Genomic DNA, 18,577 nt, shown 5'->3' with positions numbered 1-18,577 from the left:
GATTACTTTCTACATTTCCTTTTTTAAAACAATTAAAAATTTAATATGATTAAGATCTTTTATCTTTGACTAGGATAGAATTAGATGATGTGTACCAAGCCTTTGAGATTTTTCAATCTTTGTGTGGTATTAGAAGTCTAAACAAAATGACAACTAGTACACTTAATACATATTTGGGAATTGTCAAGAGGTCCTTTTATTCTCTAACTTTAGGAATGTATCCTTCAGTGCCTTGGTCTGCCTTTTAGTGCTACATATTCATTTCACAGTTTATTTTATTTTATTTATTTATTTTTGACAGGCAGAGTTAGACAGTGAGAGAGAGAAAGACAGAGATAAAGGTCTTCCCTCCATTAGGTCACTGCCCAAGTGGCCGCTACGGCCAGCGCACTGGGCCGATCCGAAGCCAGGAGCCAGGTGCTTCTCCTGGTCTCCCATGTGGGTGCAGGGCCCAAGCACTTGGGCCATCCTCCACTGCCTTCCTGGCCCACACCAGAGAGCTGGACTGGAAGAGGAGCAACCGGGACAGAATCCGGCACCCCAACCGGGTTTAGAACCCGAGGTGCCGGCCCCACAGGCGGAGGATTAGCCTAGTGAGCCACAGTGCCGGCCCATTTCACAGTTTAAAAACTGTGAAGTGTTGCAAATATAATTCACAATTATTATTTAAGGATTAGAAAACACAGATAAAGGATAATCAGATCATGTATGGTTGTCACTCAGTACTTTTTTTCCGAATCAGTAACAACAACTTTAATTCTGCTCGGGTGTGGGTGGTCAGTCCTCCCTCAGGGTGGGCCGGCAGCTGGCCCTGGATGCAGCACGCCGGTGCCACCCTCACATGGCAGCTGCCAGAATCTGTGCAGCTCCCAGGTAGGAGCTCTCGGGGTGCTGGGCAGGTTTGGTTTCTGACCAAGGGCAGCGAGGTGCGGCGCTCTCTGTACCGGTGCTGCCTCCTCCTTGGCCCTGCTGGGCCTCTGCCCCCTGAGTCGGGCAGGAGCTTCCCAGAGCCCTGGGCCTGGGTGAGCTGCGGCCATCCTAGAACAGGTTGTTGGGCTCACAGCCTTCCATCTCCAGCAGCTCTGGCCAGCCCTCATATTTGTGTCTGGGTTGTTCTTCAGGTATTCCTCAAAGGGTCTTTTGCTCTTGAGTTCTCGGCCCCCAGGAACACCCAGCTATTGCAGAAGCCCAGCTGTGTGGCATAGGAGCTGCCGAGGTCAGAGAGGAGCTTCCTGATGTCGTCATTCATCTTGGTCCCTGGGTCATCGTAGGAGGCCACCAGCACCAATGTGCCCATTGGAACTTCTTTAAGGAATCGCACTGGAGTCTTGGTGTCTCCAGTACATGTCGAAGGAGTTGTGTCTCGGCACCAGTCCCATGGTCCCGTTCACCAGGGTAATGTTCAGGCCTCTGCCCACGTTGTTTTTCACTGGACTCATGATAATGTGGTTTTCAAAGCACATGGAGGGGCCCACGGCATTGGCAGCCCGCTGGAGATCAAAACGCAAAGAAGTTGGCCAGGCAGGGCTTGCTGAGGCCACACTTGGTCTTCGCCACCTGGTTCTCCTTGGTGGCCAAGCCCATCCAGCACGGCAGATGGATGCCCTGAATGTTTGAAGCTGATGTAGCTGCGCACAAAGAACAGCGTGGTGACCAGGACAAAAGTGAACGCCTGGAGGCGTGCAGACCTGAGACTCATCCTGTGCAGCCGAGGAGCAGCTTCGGGTCAGGATGGGTCTTCCTGAAATTGGATCACGTGGGCTGCCCGCGGCGGGCCCACAGGCGGCCGCGGTGGCATCAAGGGCGCTCTGGGGAGCCCCGTGGCCGCCGCCGCCGCGATGCAGGAGAGTTTCGGCTGCGTCGTGGCCAACCGCTTCCATCTGCCGCTGGACGACGAGTCGGACCCCTTCGACATCCTGCTCAAGGCCGAGCGCCAGTGCCAGCAGCAGCTGCAGCACAAGAGGCGCGACGAGGGGGCTGCGGCGGCCGTGGCTGGAGCCGGTGGCCGTGGGGGCCAGAGCCCAGCCGCGGCCTTGGCCACAGACCTGGCGCGAGGCGGGAGTCCCAGAAGGAGCGCAAGAGCCTCCTGGCCCCGCGCTCAGCAGCCCGACAGCCCCGGCGGCGGCCCGCCAGCCACTTGCCCAGAAACGAACTCCCAGAAGAGGGGAGCAGCAAGGACCGACTGACAGCCAGCGCAGGGGTGACGCTTGATGGAGCAGAGCGGAGACCCTACAGGGAATCCCGCCCCTATGAGACCGAGAGGCAGGTGGACTGCACAGCTGAGACGTTTACAGATGAAAACCAGTGGACAGCTTTGATCGTGAGAGGCCTCTTCCAGGGCGTGGAGGCCCGAGAGGGGGCATGCGAGGCAGAGGCAGGGGCAGTCCCCGAAACAGAGCCTTTGATGCTGTCGACCAGAGGGAAGACAAGATTTTGAAAGATATGGCGGGAATGATAAAACAGCAGTCAGAACTGAAGACAACATGGGCTATGGAGTGCGCACTTGGGCGTCAGGGAAAGACACCCGTGACATGGAGCCGACCGCAGTGATGGAGGAGTCCCAGGACTCTGGAGCAGGAACCCCCAAGCAAAGTCCCTGAGTCAGAGGTAGAAGAAGAAACTCAAGTTCAAGAGGTGACCTTAGATGAGTGGAAGAATCTTCAAGAACAGACCAGACCAAAGTCCGAGTTGAACACCCGGAAGCCAGAATCAACTGTCCCTTCCAAAGCAGTGGCAATTCACAAGTCAAAATACAGAGATGCTGTGGTAAAGGATGACAAAGAGGACGACTCCCATGTTTTCCAGAAAGCTGCAAATGACATCACGTCCCAGCTGCAGATTAATTTTGGTAACCTCGCTTGTCCCGGGAGTGGAGCCAGAGGCGGCCCAGGGGAGGCAGGAGAAGGATCCGAAGGGCAGAGAACTGTGGGCCCAGAGCTGAAGTGGTGACAGGAGACGTGGCTCTCAACCCCCACGACCCCAGGACTTCCATTCCTGGCCTGAGGAGACTCGCCTTGCGGTCTCTGAGGACAATAGATGTCGTTTTTCTGGAGCCTGGATTCCTTGCACTTTGTTTGGTCTGGGTGTGGGAGGCGGCACTGTCCTGGGGAGGGGAGGGCTGGCCGTGTTTGCCGAAGGCTCTCCGGGTGGAGTTGAGGTGTGCAGACTGGAGGGACTCGCATGGGAAGCAGCCTGTCAGGCCGGGGGCGAGCTGTGGGGACCCCCAGCTGTGCCCCGCAGTGCAGAGGGCCACAGAGAACTTGACCAACTCATTTCAAGCGGTCACAGCCTAGTTTTCAAAGACCAACAAACTGGAACCCAAGTGTACTCACTGCTGACTTGTGACTGTTACACTCTGCCGGGGCTCCTGAGTTCTGGTTGCCATCTAGACAGCGGTTTGAAAATGCTGTTGTGCAGCCACTGGTCACCACTCTGTGACAGAAAAGTGGAAAAAATGGTGATTTTAATGGTGAGTTAAACTACCTCATGGTGCGTGTGTGTGTGTGTATGTGTGATACACTTAGTGCTTATGCGCACTGTGAGAGTACTGCCTTTCCTCGCTGTCATAAATATTGTTTCCCTTTACTCCTTAACTCATTCCAGTAATTTCCAATCCCAGGATCCCGTCAAAGCTTGTTCTCTCCAAGTTAATACTTATTTTTACAAAATTAGAGGTCATTTATTCAGTGTCATTTTATGTAACCTGTCAGTAGTATTGTTCTGAACAGAAAACCCTCCTCCAAAATAGCTTCCTCATTTGTTTTTCAAAATATCTTTCTGTCGGCCTGTGCTGTGGCTCAATAGGGTAATCCTCCGCCTGTGGTGCCAGCACCCCAGGTTCTAGTCCCAGTCGGGGTGCCGGATTCTGTCCCGGTTGCTCCTCTTCCAGTCCAGCTCTCTGCTGTGGCCCAGGAGTGCAGTGAAGGATGGCCCAAGTGCTTGGGCCCTGCACCCGCATGGGAGACCAGGAGAAGCACCTGGCTCCTGGCTTTGGATCGGCCCAGTGAACCAGCTGCAGTGGCCACTGGGGGGTGAACCAATGACCTTTCTCTCTGTCTCTCTCACTGTCCACTCTGCCTGTCAAAAACAAACAAACAAACAAAAAAATCTTTCTGTCTAGGGAGTGATTTTATTTCACTTGTCAAATATTAGTTGGTTGCCAATATGTGAGTTCATGTCTGGGGTTTCTATTCTGTCTCATTGGTCAACATGTGTATTTTTGTTCCAGTACCAGGTTGTTTTAATTATAACAGCCCTCTAGTATGTCTTGAAATCTGGTATTGTGATGCCTCAAGCTTCATTTTTATTTAAGATTGCTGTAAGTATTTGGGGTCTTCTATTTTTCCATATGAATTTTAGGATCTTTTTTTTTCTATAATTGTGAAGAATATCTTTGGTGTCTTGATTGGGATTGCTTTGGATTTATCGATTACTTGGGGTTGTATGGACATTTTGATGATATTAATTTTTCCAATCTATGAACATGGGATAACTTTCTATTTTGTGTCTTTTATTTCTTTCTCTTTTTAAAAATGATTGTAATAATTTATTTGGGAGGTAGATTTACAGTGAGAGGGAGAGACAGAGAAATGTCTTCCATCCACTGGTTCACTCCTCAATTGGCCACAAAGGCTGGAGCTATGCCAATCCAAAGCCAGAAGCCAGGGGCCTCTTCCAGGTCTCCCACATGGGTGCAGGGACCTAAGGACTTGGGCCATCTTCCATTTCTTTCTTTCCCTGCCCATAGCAGACAGCTGAATTGGAAGAGGAGCAGCTGGGACTTGAACCATCATCCATTTGGGATGCCAGTGCCTCAGGCCAGGGCATTAAACTGCTGTGCCACAATGCTGGCTCCTCTAATAGTCTTTTATTAGAGTCTTTCAGTTTGTTTATATAAAGGATCATATCAACTGCAAACAGGGATAATTGTGCTTCTTTTTTTTCCAATTTGTATCGTTTTGATTTGTTTTTCTTACCTAATTTATCTGGCTAAAGCTTCCAGAAGTATACTGAAAATAATGGTGAAAATGGTTGTCATTGGCTCCAGATTTAGTGGAAATCTTCCCAGCTTATCCCCATTCAATATGATGCTGCCTGTGGTTTAGTCATATATTGCTTCGATTGTGTCATGGTATGTTTCTTCTCTATGCAATTTTTAAAGTGTTTTTTCATGAAAAGATGTGATATTTCATCAAATGTTTCTCTGCATCTATTGAGATAATCATATGGCTTTATCTTTCATTTTGTTGATTTTAAATAACACATTTATTGATTTGTGTATGTTGAACCACCCCTGCATCCCTCAAATCAATTCCACTTTGGATAGATGATCTTGTTGATGTATTGCTGGACTCTATTTGATACTATTTTATTGAGAATTTTTGCATCTTGTCCACTAGGGATATTAGTGTGTAGTTCTTTTTTATTGCATCTTTGTGCTTTTGTAATTAAGGAAATGCTGGTCTCAAAGAACAAGTTTGGATTGATTCTATCCTTTTCAATTGTTTTGAATAATGTAAGAATGGGGATCAGTTCTTCCTTTAAAGTTTGGTAGAATTCAGTCTCTTCAGGGCTGGCACTGTGGCATAGAAGGTTAAGCTTCTACTTGCAGTTTCTGCATCCCATATAGGTGCTGGTTCAAGCCCCAGCTGTGCCACTTCCAATCCACCTTTGTGCTAATTCCCCTTGGGCCCTTACACCCATGTGAAAGACTCAGGAGGACCTCAGCAATGCTGGCTTTGGTTTGTCCCAGCCCCGGCCATTGCAGAGAAACCATTTGGGGAGAGAACCAGTAGATTGTTTCTCTCTCTCTTTTCTCTCTCTCTCTCTGTCTCTCTCTTCCCCCTAACTTCCCTGTCTTTTTCTCTCTGTATCTCTGCCTTTTAAATAAATAAATAATATTTTAAAACTGAATCCAGTCTCTTCTACAATAGTATTTGGAAAGTTGGATTTCACATGCTGAAGTCTGAAACCAGTTTGCTCCAAACTCACAATGGATCAAGCATCTAAACCTAATACCCAAAACCATCACAATTACTAGAGAAGAACATAGAGGAAAGTCTACAATATATTGGCCTAGGCAAAGAATTCTTGGGTAAGATCCCAGAAACATGGGTAATAAAACAAACACAAATAGACAAATGTGATTACATCAAGCAAGAAGTTGCTGTGCAAAAAATGAAATAATTAACAAAGTGAAGAGGTAATCAACAAAATGGGAAAAATATTTTCAAAATATACATCCAATAAAGGATTAACATCCAGAATATATAATAAGCTCAAGAAATTTAGTAACAAAACACACTCCAGTCAAAAAATGGACAAATGGCATGAACAAGAATTTTTCTAAGGATGAAATAAAAATGGCCAACAGATGACAAAAAATTCAGAATCACTAGTCATCAGGAAAATGCAAATAAAAATCACAATGAGGTGTCACCTCTTCCCAGTTAAAATGGCTATCATCCAAAAATCGAAAATGACAAATATTGGCCTTAATCATAAATATTCTGAAATAAACATAAAACTGTCACTCATTTATCTAGTTTTCTATTGCCTTTCTAGTGTATTCATCATAGTCCGTTTTTTCTCATTCCCCTCTTTTTAAACATAGAATTGTTCTAGAGGGCAATCTTTGATATTCTTTCTAATGATTTTTACTACCTTGTATGTACTAATGATTTCCAAATTTGTATCTCTAGCCCAGGAACCCTCCTTCATTTCAGATTAGTATATCATACTGCCTACTTGAGATCTCTCTTTGGAAACCAGTTGTGTAATTAAATCTTAACAAGTCCAAAATGTTACTAATGTTATTCTTTCTCATACCTGTCCCTTATATAGTCTTCCTACTTAAAACCCTTAAAAGTAAAAATCTACTTTTAAAAGAAGTACTTTTTAAAATTAGTTTTAAAAGTAAAATCTACTGTACATGTTACAACCTGTCTTCTGGCCAGAATCCCTGGATTCGAATTGAGAATCTGCTAAGGGTGGGCTGTCTGAGTTTAGGCAAATCACTTGGCCTTCTTGTACTTAGTTACTTCCTTTACAAGATGCCTAATTTTACCTAACTCACAGAACTGTGAGGATTGACAATGGTTTAACACAGGAGCAATGCTTAATACAACAGTTTGTAATTGTGTATTATGTACTGAAAAATCTATTATCATCAATACTAAGGGTTTCTCTCCTAGTGACACCTTCCTATATAGATTTTAGTGACACAGAATCTTGAAAATAGCAATGACAATCAAACCTGGCTTATTTATTCCTACATATAATAAAAGTAATACTGTCTTTTCTCTTTTGCTTTGTTAGAAAGTTTGACATAAAGTTATCTATTATTAGTAGTGTTATTTTCCTTGTTCCTACATGTTGCTCTTATAGTTAACCCCACTTGGAGAGTGTTACTGTACATTAAATCACTTAGTGGAGTACTTAAGAGGTAGTGCTTTATCTTAAATTGATGCTAAGTACATCTTTTAAATTGTTTCACCCACAAAAAATGAAGTAAGTGCATATGAATTACAATATATGGAATTCCTGGACCTGCTGTTCCAGCTGGAGCTGAGCCACACCAGCGAGGCCAACACCCTCTTTTGTAGCAACTCTCTGGCCTCCAACTCCATGGAGTCAGGTGGGGGCTGCGACAGGACGCAGGCGCAGGGGACCCTGCGGGAGTGGAGTGACCCTCTGGACCATGACCTGGAGGCTCAGCTCCTCTCCCGGCACCTGTGGGGCATGGAGCCTGCACCACGGGAGAAGTGTCGGGAGCTGTCTGCAATATCAAATAAGAAATATGGAATTAAATGTTAATTTTGGTGTAAAAATTTCCTAAATGATAGTTCTTTCATACTAAACATTGTCCATTGAACAGTAAGGGCCCCTTTGTTTATGGTCTTAAATATTTTTGAACCAAAATGAGCAGAGTATGTGAAACCTTGTCATATTTGTTTGTCTTTAGTTTCTTCTGTGAATCCCAAAGTCAGGAGTCTCTCTGCCCAGCCATAATGTTTCAAGTGAGTATTCCATGCTTTGTCATATTTTTGGAGTTCTATGATCATAAGCACAGTCTAACATGAATGCATGTTCATTAATCACCAAATTCTTCATATTATTTACAATAACTCCTCATCCACCAGTATCCCCAGACAGGCATTAATCTAAACTCTATCTCCAGAGATCCGCCATTCTTTTGGATATGCTACAATGTGTGGAGTTTGCTTCTGATTTCCTCTTTCTTAAAATATTTTGACATTCATTATTTTTGTGGTCTTTCATTTCTTAATTGATTTGTATTGCCAAATAGTATGCCATTATAAAAGATATACTGCACACTGGCTTTCTTACACATTAGTGTTTGGGTTGCTTTCATATTTGGCTTTCATGAACATTGCTGCAGTGAGCCTTTATTGGTGTGTGGATTTTGTATCTTTTAGTGGCATACCTGGGAGATAAACTACTGAGGCAATAAACAGTCCCATGTAGAACAAGCTGAGAAACTGCCGAATTGCTGTCCATAGTGGCTGCACTGGAAGTTTATGAGGGTTCCATGCTCTTCATGTTCCTGGCAACATTTGTCTATGGCTGAATCAGTCATTTTACTGTATAGGAATTGATATATTTCCCAAGATTTGATTGCATTTCCAATGACTAATTATAATCACATTTTTTGCTGTATTAAAATTAAAATGTCTTACTGAAATCACTGCTTTGTTTTAAAAATTGTGTGTTCTTGTATTTTTCTTTTCTAGTATAAAATGCAATTTTTTAAATTTCTTAGTAATATTTTCACTTTGACGCTACATTGAATGCTAATGCTAATTATATTTTCATGATATTCATTGCTACTCTACAGAAATATGATTGATGCTTATGTATTTATTTTATATTCTGAACATCACTGAGTTTTACTTAGGGATTTTAGTGAATACCTCAGAATGTCTTTTGCTTGCAAATATGTCTTAGATGTTACAAGTCACGTTTGCTCTTTTGTATGCAATCTGGAGTTTTTTTCTTTTGTGTGTGTGATTTCTTTAGCACAATGTTCCATTACACTGTTGAATAGAAATGTTAAAATATCTATACCTTGGCCAGTGCGGCGGCTCAATAGGCTAATCCTCTGCCTTGCGGCGCCAGCACACCAGGTTCTAGTCCCGGTCGGGGCACTGGATTCTGTCCTGGTTGCCCCTCTTCCAGGCCAGCTCTCTGCTATGGCCAGGGAGTACAGTGGAGGATGGCCCAAGTGCTTGGGCCCTGAACCCCATGGGAAACCAGGATAAGCACCTGACTCCTGCCTTTGGATCAGCGTGGTGCACCAGCCACAGCACGCTGGCCGTGGCGGCCATTGGAGGGTGAACCAACAGCAAAGGAAGAGCTTTCTCTCTGTCTCTCTCTCTCACTGTCCACTCTGCCTGTCAAAAAAAAATCTATGCCTTATTCATATTGTATAGGAATTTAGTATAGATTTTCCATAGGTTCTTGAATGTTTTCCATTTTACATTCCCACAAACAATTTTATATATATTTCCTTTCCTCCACATCTGCTTCAGTACTTGTTAATTTTTTTATTCTTCTGTAATAGCCACTTTTACATATGTGAAGTCATAACTGTTATGGTCTTGATTAGTAATGCTGAGACCCCATGAAGTAAAACAGTGGATGGGAGTGTTAGTATATGATCTTGCTAAAGTAAATAGAATTAAAGTTATTTTAAAATATTTTTAAATATTTCTTTCATTATTTGAAAGGCAGTTACACAGAGAGGACAGAGAGACAGATCTTCCATCCACTGGTTCACTCCCCAAGTAGCTCAATGGCTGAGGCATGGCCAGGCCAATGCCAGGAGCCAGAAGTCAATCTGGGTCTCTCATGTTGGTTTCAGTGGCTCAAGTACTTGGGCCATCTTCCACTGCTTTCCCATGCCATGAACAGGGAGATTGACTGGAAGTGGAGCAGCCAGAACTGAAACCAGTGCCCATATGGGATTCTGGCTCTTCAGGAAGCTATTGAATTCCCTGTGCCACAATACTTGCCCCTGAAGTTTTCTTAGCTAGTGTATACATATCAGAACCCTTCTGCGATTAATTTAATTTAAACTATGTTTTGAAATTTTGAGATTGAAATATTAATTTCATATATAGATTATTATGCATAAATAGCCCTCTAAAATTTAAAGATTTTATACAATTTAAATATACTCAATATTTAAATTATACTTTAAAACATATTGTACATTAATAACACTGAACAATTATATATGGTGGCTAGAAAAGTAATGATATCTTTATCTTTTGATAATAAAATAAAATATAACAAGAATGTTTTCTGAGGCTTAAAAGTACTGTAAAAATGGACATTTTAGAAATTGAATACACTCATCAATCTTAACCTACTGCTTATTGTAGGCTTAAATGTCTGCATTGATAATTCTAACAGAACTAGATTTAGGAATAAGGTTTTTAATCATTGCTAATGGATAGAAACAAATGAACAGATTACATGAAAGATTTGAGTATAAAAAGTTATATTTAAGTTATATTCAGAATGTATTGGCAATTGTATTAACATATAGTTTATACATCAGAATATTTACTTCATGCAAAATGGTCTCACTATGAAATCCAAGCTCTTAAGGAATCAATCTCAATGCATAAGTCTTTTTATTGATATTGGAAGAAGAAATGGTAAATTTCTGACAGAAGCCTGTATTTATTTTCATTCGCTTTGGTAGAATAATACATCGATATATAATTAATATTTCAGATATAACAAATATGAAATATAAATATAATAAGAATGTAACTTTCAGTTAAATGTGTTAAATAAGTGCATTTCTTTAAACTTATAGGGATTAGTGTTAGGACATTTAAAAAAGCATATTGTGATGGAGCAGAGTGATCAGGAAAGGGATAAATAGCTGTCAAGATATGTCAACAGTTTTGGAAAATGGGAACGTGGTTTCCCAGTGATACTAAGAAAAGCAAGGCTAGTCTATGGCCATACCACACTGAACATGCCCGATCTCATCTGATCTCGGAAGAAAAGCAAGGCTAAACCAGATTTCTCAAAATAGTTTAGAATTTGTGATCCCCAAGTTGTGAAGGGTACTATGTACTATGAGTATTTGGATTTGAGGATTATAAGTTCTTGATCCTTTCCATATCCCTATTCAACCAAAAGATTGCTCCATCTTCATCCCAACAGAAGGCCAATGATTTGCTCTTTGGGGAGGTAGACAAAAAAACTTCAGTGAGGACCACAATACTCACAAATGAAGCACCGTTTTCAAGATTTCTCTCTAGAGAATCTGTTCAGTAGACAATATGACCTGCCCTGACTGACACTTGGGCATCCTCAAACAAAAGATCTCAGGTTCTGCATAATCCCTTACAGTGGACTGCTCTTTTGACAACTTTGCTTAGTATTTATAATCAGGTTTTTTGTTCACTTATATCTGGATACAGAATTTCCATCTTTCTGCCTGTTAAAGTGAAATTTTGAACATTCCTGTTATTTACTGCAAATAATCAACTAGGTACCTCACTGAAAACTGCTATTGAGATCCAGAGGTATTCTTTTTTATAACTTGTTTCCTAGTATTTGTCAGCATTTTAGAGTTTATGGTTATCCAGCTATAATGAGCTCAGTTTTAGGTAGTATCACATAGATGTCATAGATGTTTAATTTTTTACTTTCTGATTAATCATACTTAATTCATGGAATTAAGCATTATCTGAAATGCTTTGAAAATAGCACCAAATATTTCTTATTCAAGATTATATTTCCTAATAGTGTGTTTGTAAATATTTATAATACTTTACTTTTCTTTTTTTCCTGTATATCTTCCTCTTTGTTATATTTACAGAAAAGTTAGGATTAGACAATAGTGTCTAACTGAGCCCTAGTGAATTTAAGGGATTGTCTTAAAGTTATCTGCAGAAATAAGACTAGAGTGTATATACACTTATATGGCTTCAGTTTCACCAAAATACTACATTCTGATTAAAACCCACAGTTCTTGTGTTTCATCTCCAACTTAGTGGATTTTTTTAAATCAGTGTATTATTTTTTTACCTAAGGAACCCATGTTCAATATGGTGAAATCACAGAAAAAAATGAAAATCACAGTTTACATCTGTATTTCTCTTAATTTGTGAGAAAAATACATGGGCTTTATTTGTTTCAACCTGGAAAACTCTAGTATTTCAGCAAGATTCACACTGCATTTTCTTACTATTTTTGTAGGTCCTTAATGGAACCAGTACTCCTGCACATTTGAGACTAAATTAATATACTCATATATTTTAAAAGGTTTATTTAATTACCTGACAGGAAGAATGACAAAGAAAGCAGGGCAAGGGACAGAGAAAGAGATCTTTCATCTGCTGTTTCATTCTTCAAATAACCACTGTGGCAAGGGCTGGGCCATTCCAAATCCAGGAGCCAGGTACTCCATCCAGGTCTCCCATTTGAGTGGCAGTGGCCCAAGCATTTGGACCACCCTCTGCCTCTTTTCCATGTGCATCTTCAAGGAGCTCATTCAGAAGCAGAACAGCCAGGACATGAATATGTGGTACTGCAAAGCATTGGCTTAATCTGCTCCATGACATTGCTAGCCCTACTAATAAATTTCTAGTAAACAAAAAATTACCTAAATGCATATGGATTGCTTACCAGATGGAATAGGCTTTTTGTCCTCTAGATAATCTTTAGCTGCCTTTATATTGTCATCTATGAATAGTAACAACCATATATACATGCATACATACTCATACAGCTGTGGTTTGTAACAGGTGAAAATATTCTATTATCATCTAGAAGAAAAGATTATGGTATTCTAATTTATATCATTTGGTGGTATAAAGGTAGTTCAGCAATAAATCTCAAATGTTTTTGTTATACCTGAAACATCCAATTCCCACCAATTAAGAACACCAGGAGCTGAGGCTGATGCAAGCGCAAGAGTTTTATTTCAAACTTGAGTTTGAGGCTGGCGCCGCGGCTCACTAGGCTAATCCTCCGCCTTGCGGCACCGGCACACTGGGTTCTAGTCCCGGTCGGGGCGCTGGATTCTGTCCCGGTTGCCCCTCTTCCAGGCCAGCTCTCTGCTGTGGCCCGAGAGTGCAGTGGAGGATGGCCCAAGTGCTTGGGCCCTGCACCCCATGGGAGACCATGGCTCCTGCCATCGGATCAGCGCAGTGCACCGGCTGTAGCGTGCCGACCGTGGCGGCCATTGGAGGGTGAACCAATGGCAGGGGAGGACCTTTCTCTCTGTCTCTCACTGTCAATTCTGCCTGTCAAAAAAAAAAAACAAAAACAAACAAACAAACAAAAAAACACTTGAGTTTGGACCAATGTCCGCACCAGATGTAGCTGGTTTGGATCGGTGGCCTCTACAGTAAGGTTGTTAGGGTTTTTATAGGGTTTTTGGAGATACTCTATACATTATATGGGTGCTGGTTCATGTCCCAGCTGCACCTCTTCTGATCCAACTCTCTGCTATAGCAAAGTAATGGAAGAAGGCCCAAGTGCTTGGGCCCCTGCCCCCATGTGGTAGACCCAGAAGAAGCTCCTGGCTCCTGGCTTCGTATCAGCCCAGCTCCAGCCATTGTGGCCATTTGGGGAGTGAACCAGCAGATTGAAGACCTTTTTCTCTGTCTCTCCCTCTCTCTGACTGTAACTCTGCCTCTCAAATAAATAAAATATTTAAATATATATAGACATAAATTGTTTTAAAGAGAGTGGCAAGTGATTTTGTTCTGTTTTCAGTGATACTAAATTCATGACTGTCAGTGGCACTAGTATCTTTGAAGACTGACTACTGCAAAAGAAAGTGGAACAAAGTAGGAAAATTCAAGTGAAATGAAGAACATGGTAAGTCTTGAGAGACTAAATAACACTTTTAAATTTTTCATGTTCATATTTGTTAAGCACTTTTAACACGCAAGACACTCGTCAGTCTCTGGTGATAAAATAAACAACACAGATTTGGTGATTGCCTTGAGGGGCTGTGGTGTAATTTTGCAACATGGAGTTGTATTCCCCACCCCCCAAAAAAACATTATAGACTACACGAAAAAGAAAGAAAAAGTTCTTGAAGCATCTGTGTGCATGTTAAATATATTGAAACTTGAGAAGTTAAATAAACACATGAGGACATGAGGTAGTTTTCAGTTTAATACTACAGTGGCACCATGACATTGGTAAGTTTGTGTGCTTAAAAATAGAAAGTGAGTGAACTATAAAAACATTTCACATCTACTTTCCTAGATGTAGTGTGTGTGTGTGTGTGTGTGTGTGTATGGTCTTTCTTCACTTAATAACTGAAATTCTGCAAAGTGCATCATTTGGTGATTCTGTAGTTGTGTGAACATCATAGATTATGCTTGCACAAATTTTCCTGATATAATCTACTACACACCTGGGCTACCTTATATTGTGTAACCTATTGTTCCCAGACTACAGACTAATACAGCATGTAACTGTCCTGATCACTGTTGACAAGTGTGACACAATGATTAGTATGTTTGTATTTTAAGATAGAAAAATTACAGTGTGAAAACCACAGTTTGAAAGATGAAAAATGCTTCATTTTTCTTTGATAGTTAGCATGAATTGAACTTGCATGATTGGACCCAGCACTCCTCAGCACACAGTGGGAGCCACGTACCCTGCTGCCCACACCTCAGGGACCCCTCAGGGCTGGGGCTGCGCCACACCTGGCCCCGTGAGCACAGACCCAACCTGGAGCCCTTGCTCAGGGCCCTGAGGGCTGCACCTGCTGCAGGCCCCACCCATCCTGGCCAAGGAAGCCATGGCCCCTGCTGAGATGGAGGAGGGGAGCCTGGACAACTTCTTCGCCAAAAGGGACAAGAAGAAGGAGGAAGAGCAGAGCAGCCTGTGGCGAGTGCCGTGGGTGTGGAGGGCAGTCCCGGCAGGAGCAGCAGAGCAGCGGGCGGCGGGGTGGGTGAGGGGGCTGGGCCGGGAGACAGCAGCACCTTGGGCGCCGGGGCTGCCACCAAGGCCGTGACGAAAGATGAAGACGAATGGAAAGAGTTTGAGCAAAAAGAGGTGGATTATAGTGGCCTCCAAGTTCAGGCGATGCAGATAAGTGAAAAGGAAGAAGATGATAATGAGAGAAGATCCAGGTGATAACTGGGAAGAAGATGGAGGTGGCAGTGGTGGTATAGAAAAATCTTCAGGCCCATGGAATAAAACCGCTCCAGCACAAGCACGCCGTGCTCCAGTAATTGTTATAGAAACTCCAGAACCAGCGATGACAGTGGTGTGTGTATAGGCCGACTGGAGCCAGGCTAACCACAACCAGGAAGATGCCACAAGGGCCACCAGAGATACACAGTGACACACAGTTCCTGTCCCTGCAGTCCACTGCCAAGCATGTAGAAAGCCAGAAGGATAAAGAGCTAACAAGCAGTTGGAATTTCTCTCTCACTCACTCGCTCTCTCACTGCCTCTGTAAATCTGCCTTTCAAAGAAATAAAGCTTCTAAAAAGAAATTGATGAGATTTTGTTGGGTATTGCTTAGAATCTATAGATCACTTTATTTTTTTTAAAGATTTCTTTATTTATATGAAAGAGTTACACAGAGAGAAGGTGAGGCAGAGAGAGATCTTCCATCTCCTGGTTCACTCCCCAATTGGCAGCCAGAGCCAGGAGTTTCTTCCGGGTCTCCTACATGGGTGCAGGGGCCCAAAGGTTTGGGCCATTTTCCATTGCTTTCCCAGGCCATAGCAGAGAGCTAGATCGGAAGTGCAGCAGCCGGGACTTAAACCGGCACCCTCATGGGATGCCAGCACTGCAGGTGGTGGCTTTACAGCTATGCCACACCTTTGGCCCCTCTATAAATCACTTTAAAAAGAATTTGAAATTCCTAAATATCAAGGCTCTAAACTGTGAGCATGATAAAATCTTTTAATTTTCCTGAAATATCTTTCAGCAATGTCTTAGTTTTTCAGTATACAGATGTTTCCCATATTAAATTTATCCATAAGTACATATAATTGTGATACATCTATTGGTCTCATCATAGGCTTTTATTATACAATTTCCCTTGTTCGTACTGTTAATGTGTTGAATTACATTGTGCATTTTCTTAATCCTAAACCAATGTTGGATTCCTGGGATAAGCCCCACTTGGTCATTGGTTCTTACTTTTCTTTATAAAATATTGGAGATTACCACTATCCCAGCATGTTCTCTTTGGATTATTCTCTTGCATCCTTACCTTTGCTCATCTCAATGCCAACAACTGCTTTGACTTTTTACTTTTATGAGCAGGGATTAGTTTTATGTATAGTTTCATATAAATGGAGTCATATATTACATAGCTTTTTCTGTCTGATTTTCTTATTTTTCAGATTTTTCCATGTTCATTTACAAATACTTTATTGTTACTCCTTAGTATATTCCCAGAACTTAGACTCTTTCCAGTTTTTGGCTGTTATCAACAAAACTGCTATGTGCACTTGTGCTAAGACTTTCTGTAATTTTTTTAACTTTCTCTGGAATACATACTAGGGAATATAATTGGTAGATGGATTTTACAGAAGGTTTGGGTTTACATTTTTGGAAGCTACCAGATCCTTTTCCAAAAAGAGTGAACTACTTTTTTAAAAAAAAAATTTACAGGCAGAGTGGACAGTGAGAGAGAGGAGACAGAGAGAAAGGTCTTCCTTTTGCCATTGGTTCACCCTCCAATGGCCGCTGAGGCCGGCACGCTGCGGCCAGCGCACCATACTGATCTGAAGGCAGGAATCAGGTGCTTATCCTGGTCTCCCATGGGGTGCAGGGCCCAAGCACTTGGGCCATCCTCCACTGTACTCCCTGGCCATAGCAGAGAGCTGGCCTGGAAGAGGGACAACTGGGACAGAATCCAGCGCCCGGACGGGGACTAGAACCTGGTGTGCTGGTGCCCCAGGCGGAGGATTAGCCTGGTGAGCCGCGGCGCCGGCAAGAGTGAACTGTTTTAACCTCTCACCAACATTGTGAGATAATTTGGGCTGTCTCATACCTTTGACAACCTTTTACACTGTTAGTTTACCCATTTTGTTTTGCTTAATGTTCTTGTGTGTTTTTTCATATTTAACAATCTGTAATTCAAATGTAAAATTCAATACAAGCCATTTGTAGGGTTTGGAATCTGTTGTTCCTTAAAAACAAGAATGGGGAAATGCAGCAAAATGACCTTTCCACTTTTTAAAAACATCCAAAGAATAGATCATGGGGCCGTGAAAGAGCCACTTCATCAAATCCAGTTTCTCCCTAGACCAATAGTCTTACACTCATTCCAGTCTTAATTGCATATCCCTGAATTAAAAGACTCACCATTCAGTTTTGCTTTCATAGCCATTTAAAAACACTCAGCACCAAAGCTTGCTCCCTGTAACACCAGACAACGCAGGAAGCTCCTTCAGCGTCCATGTCTTCTTTGTAAACAAGGAGCAGGGATGTGTAGAAAGCAGAGCTGAGCCTGCACTGACATTTCCCGGAAACCGCGGGTGCCATTCAAAGGCCCAGATGCTCTCAGGCTTGCAGTGAATCATATGAGCCCTCAGCTTCCGGCCCCGCGAGCTCTGGGGCCGTTCTTTGCAGGGAGGCCCTGGGGGCCCTGGGGGACCCCAAGGTCCTGGAGCTCCTGAAGACGTATTCCACGGACCCATGACCGCAGTGGCCAAGACGGGCCAGCTCGCCGTGGGCGTCTGTAGTGGCCGCAGCGCGGCGCGGAGCCTGCGGCCGGGCCCTACCTCTCGGTGGACCCCGCGCTGCCCGCCGAGGAGCACGACGTGGGGGCTGCGAGAGGCGCTGCTGGACGAGGCATGGCCGCTCTTCGACCACTATTGCGCCCGGTTCGCCCTGCGCAGCGCCGGCGGCGAGGAGGCCGCGCCCTGTCCACCACGAGGTGGACTACGTGCCGGACCAGCTGCAGCACGAGCGGCCGCCCTGGCGCGCCGGGCCGAGAGCCCCACGGTGCGGCACGAGTGCGCCGAGGCCCTGGGCGCCATCGCCCAGCCCGCCTGCCTGGCGGTGCTGCGGGCCCACGCGGCGGACCCGGAGCGCGCGGTGAGGGAGAGCTGCGGGGCGGCCCTGGACGTGTTCCAGAGGAGCGCTGGCGGCCTCCCAGTATGCGGACGGGCTGGAGCGACTGCAGGCGGGCGTGTCCTAGGCTGGCCCCGCCCCCAGGTGTTGCAGCCCCGCCTCCAGGGGTTCCAGTCCCGCCCTGGAAGGCTCAGGACACGCCCCTGATGGTTCCAGCCCCGCCCCCAGAGGTTCCAGGCCCCGCCACCGGACGGTGCTGGTTCTGCTGCCTGCTCCCGCGCCTCCCCGGGTGCAGACGCTCTGATAGCCCCACCCAATCAGGGACCTGTGCATCCGCCTGGCGCCCCCGAGGGCCTAGCGCAGGGCTCCACCGCGCAAAGTTCCCAGGCACGAGGCCTGTGGGGGGACCCGGGGGCTGTGCCTGAGCTGCTGAGAAGTTGGGGCTACAGTGGCTCAGGCTTCCCTCAGAATGGGACAGCGGGGATGGGAGGCCTCGAACTCGGTCCTCAGGGTGGGGAAA

General features: G+C 44.1%; 1 protein-coding gene and 4 pseudogenes across 2 annotated transcripts in view; 4 read left to right on the top strand and 1 right to left on the bottom strand.

The window, feature by feature from the left end:
* The window catches only part of LOC100355262 (L-lactate dehydrogenase A chain), a 591,718-nt gene that overhangs the window by 423,043 nt on the left and 150,098 nt on the right, over positions 1-18,577 (top strand). The gene's annotated exons all lie outside the window — the stretch shown is intronic.
* On the bottom strand, positions 1,039-1,748 carry LOC138847859 (protein FAM3D pseudogene; annotated as a pseudogene).
* LOC138847858 (intracellular hyaluronan-binding protein 4 pseudogene) lies at positions 1,746-13,834 on the top strand (annotated as a pseudogene).
* LOC127486248 (protein CDV3 homolog pseudogene) lies at positions 7,984-17,513 on the top strand (annotated as a pseudogene).
* LOC138843086 (deoxyhypusine hydroxylase pseudogene) lies at positions 17,501-18,184 on the top strand (annotated as a pseudogene).

This window comes from Oryctolagus cuniculus (assembly GCF_964237555.1).
Source record: "Oryctolagus cuniculus chromosome 17 unlocalized genomic scaffold, mOryCun1.1 SUPER_17_unloc_1, whole genome shotgun sequence".
Classification (NCBI taxonomy): domain Eukaryota; kingdom Metazoa; phylum Chordata; class Mammalia; order Lagomorpha; family Leporidae; genus Oryctolagus; species Oryctolagus cuniculus.
This window is presented reverse-complemented; position numbering and strand designations above follow the sequence as displayed.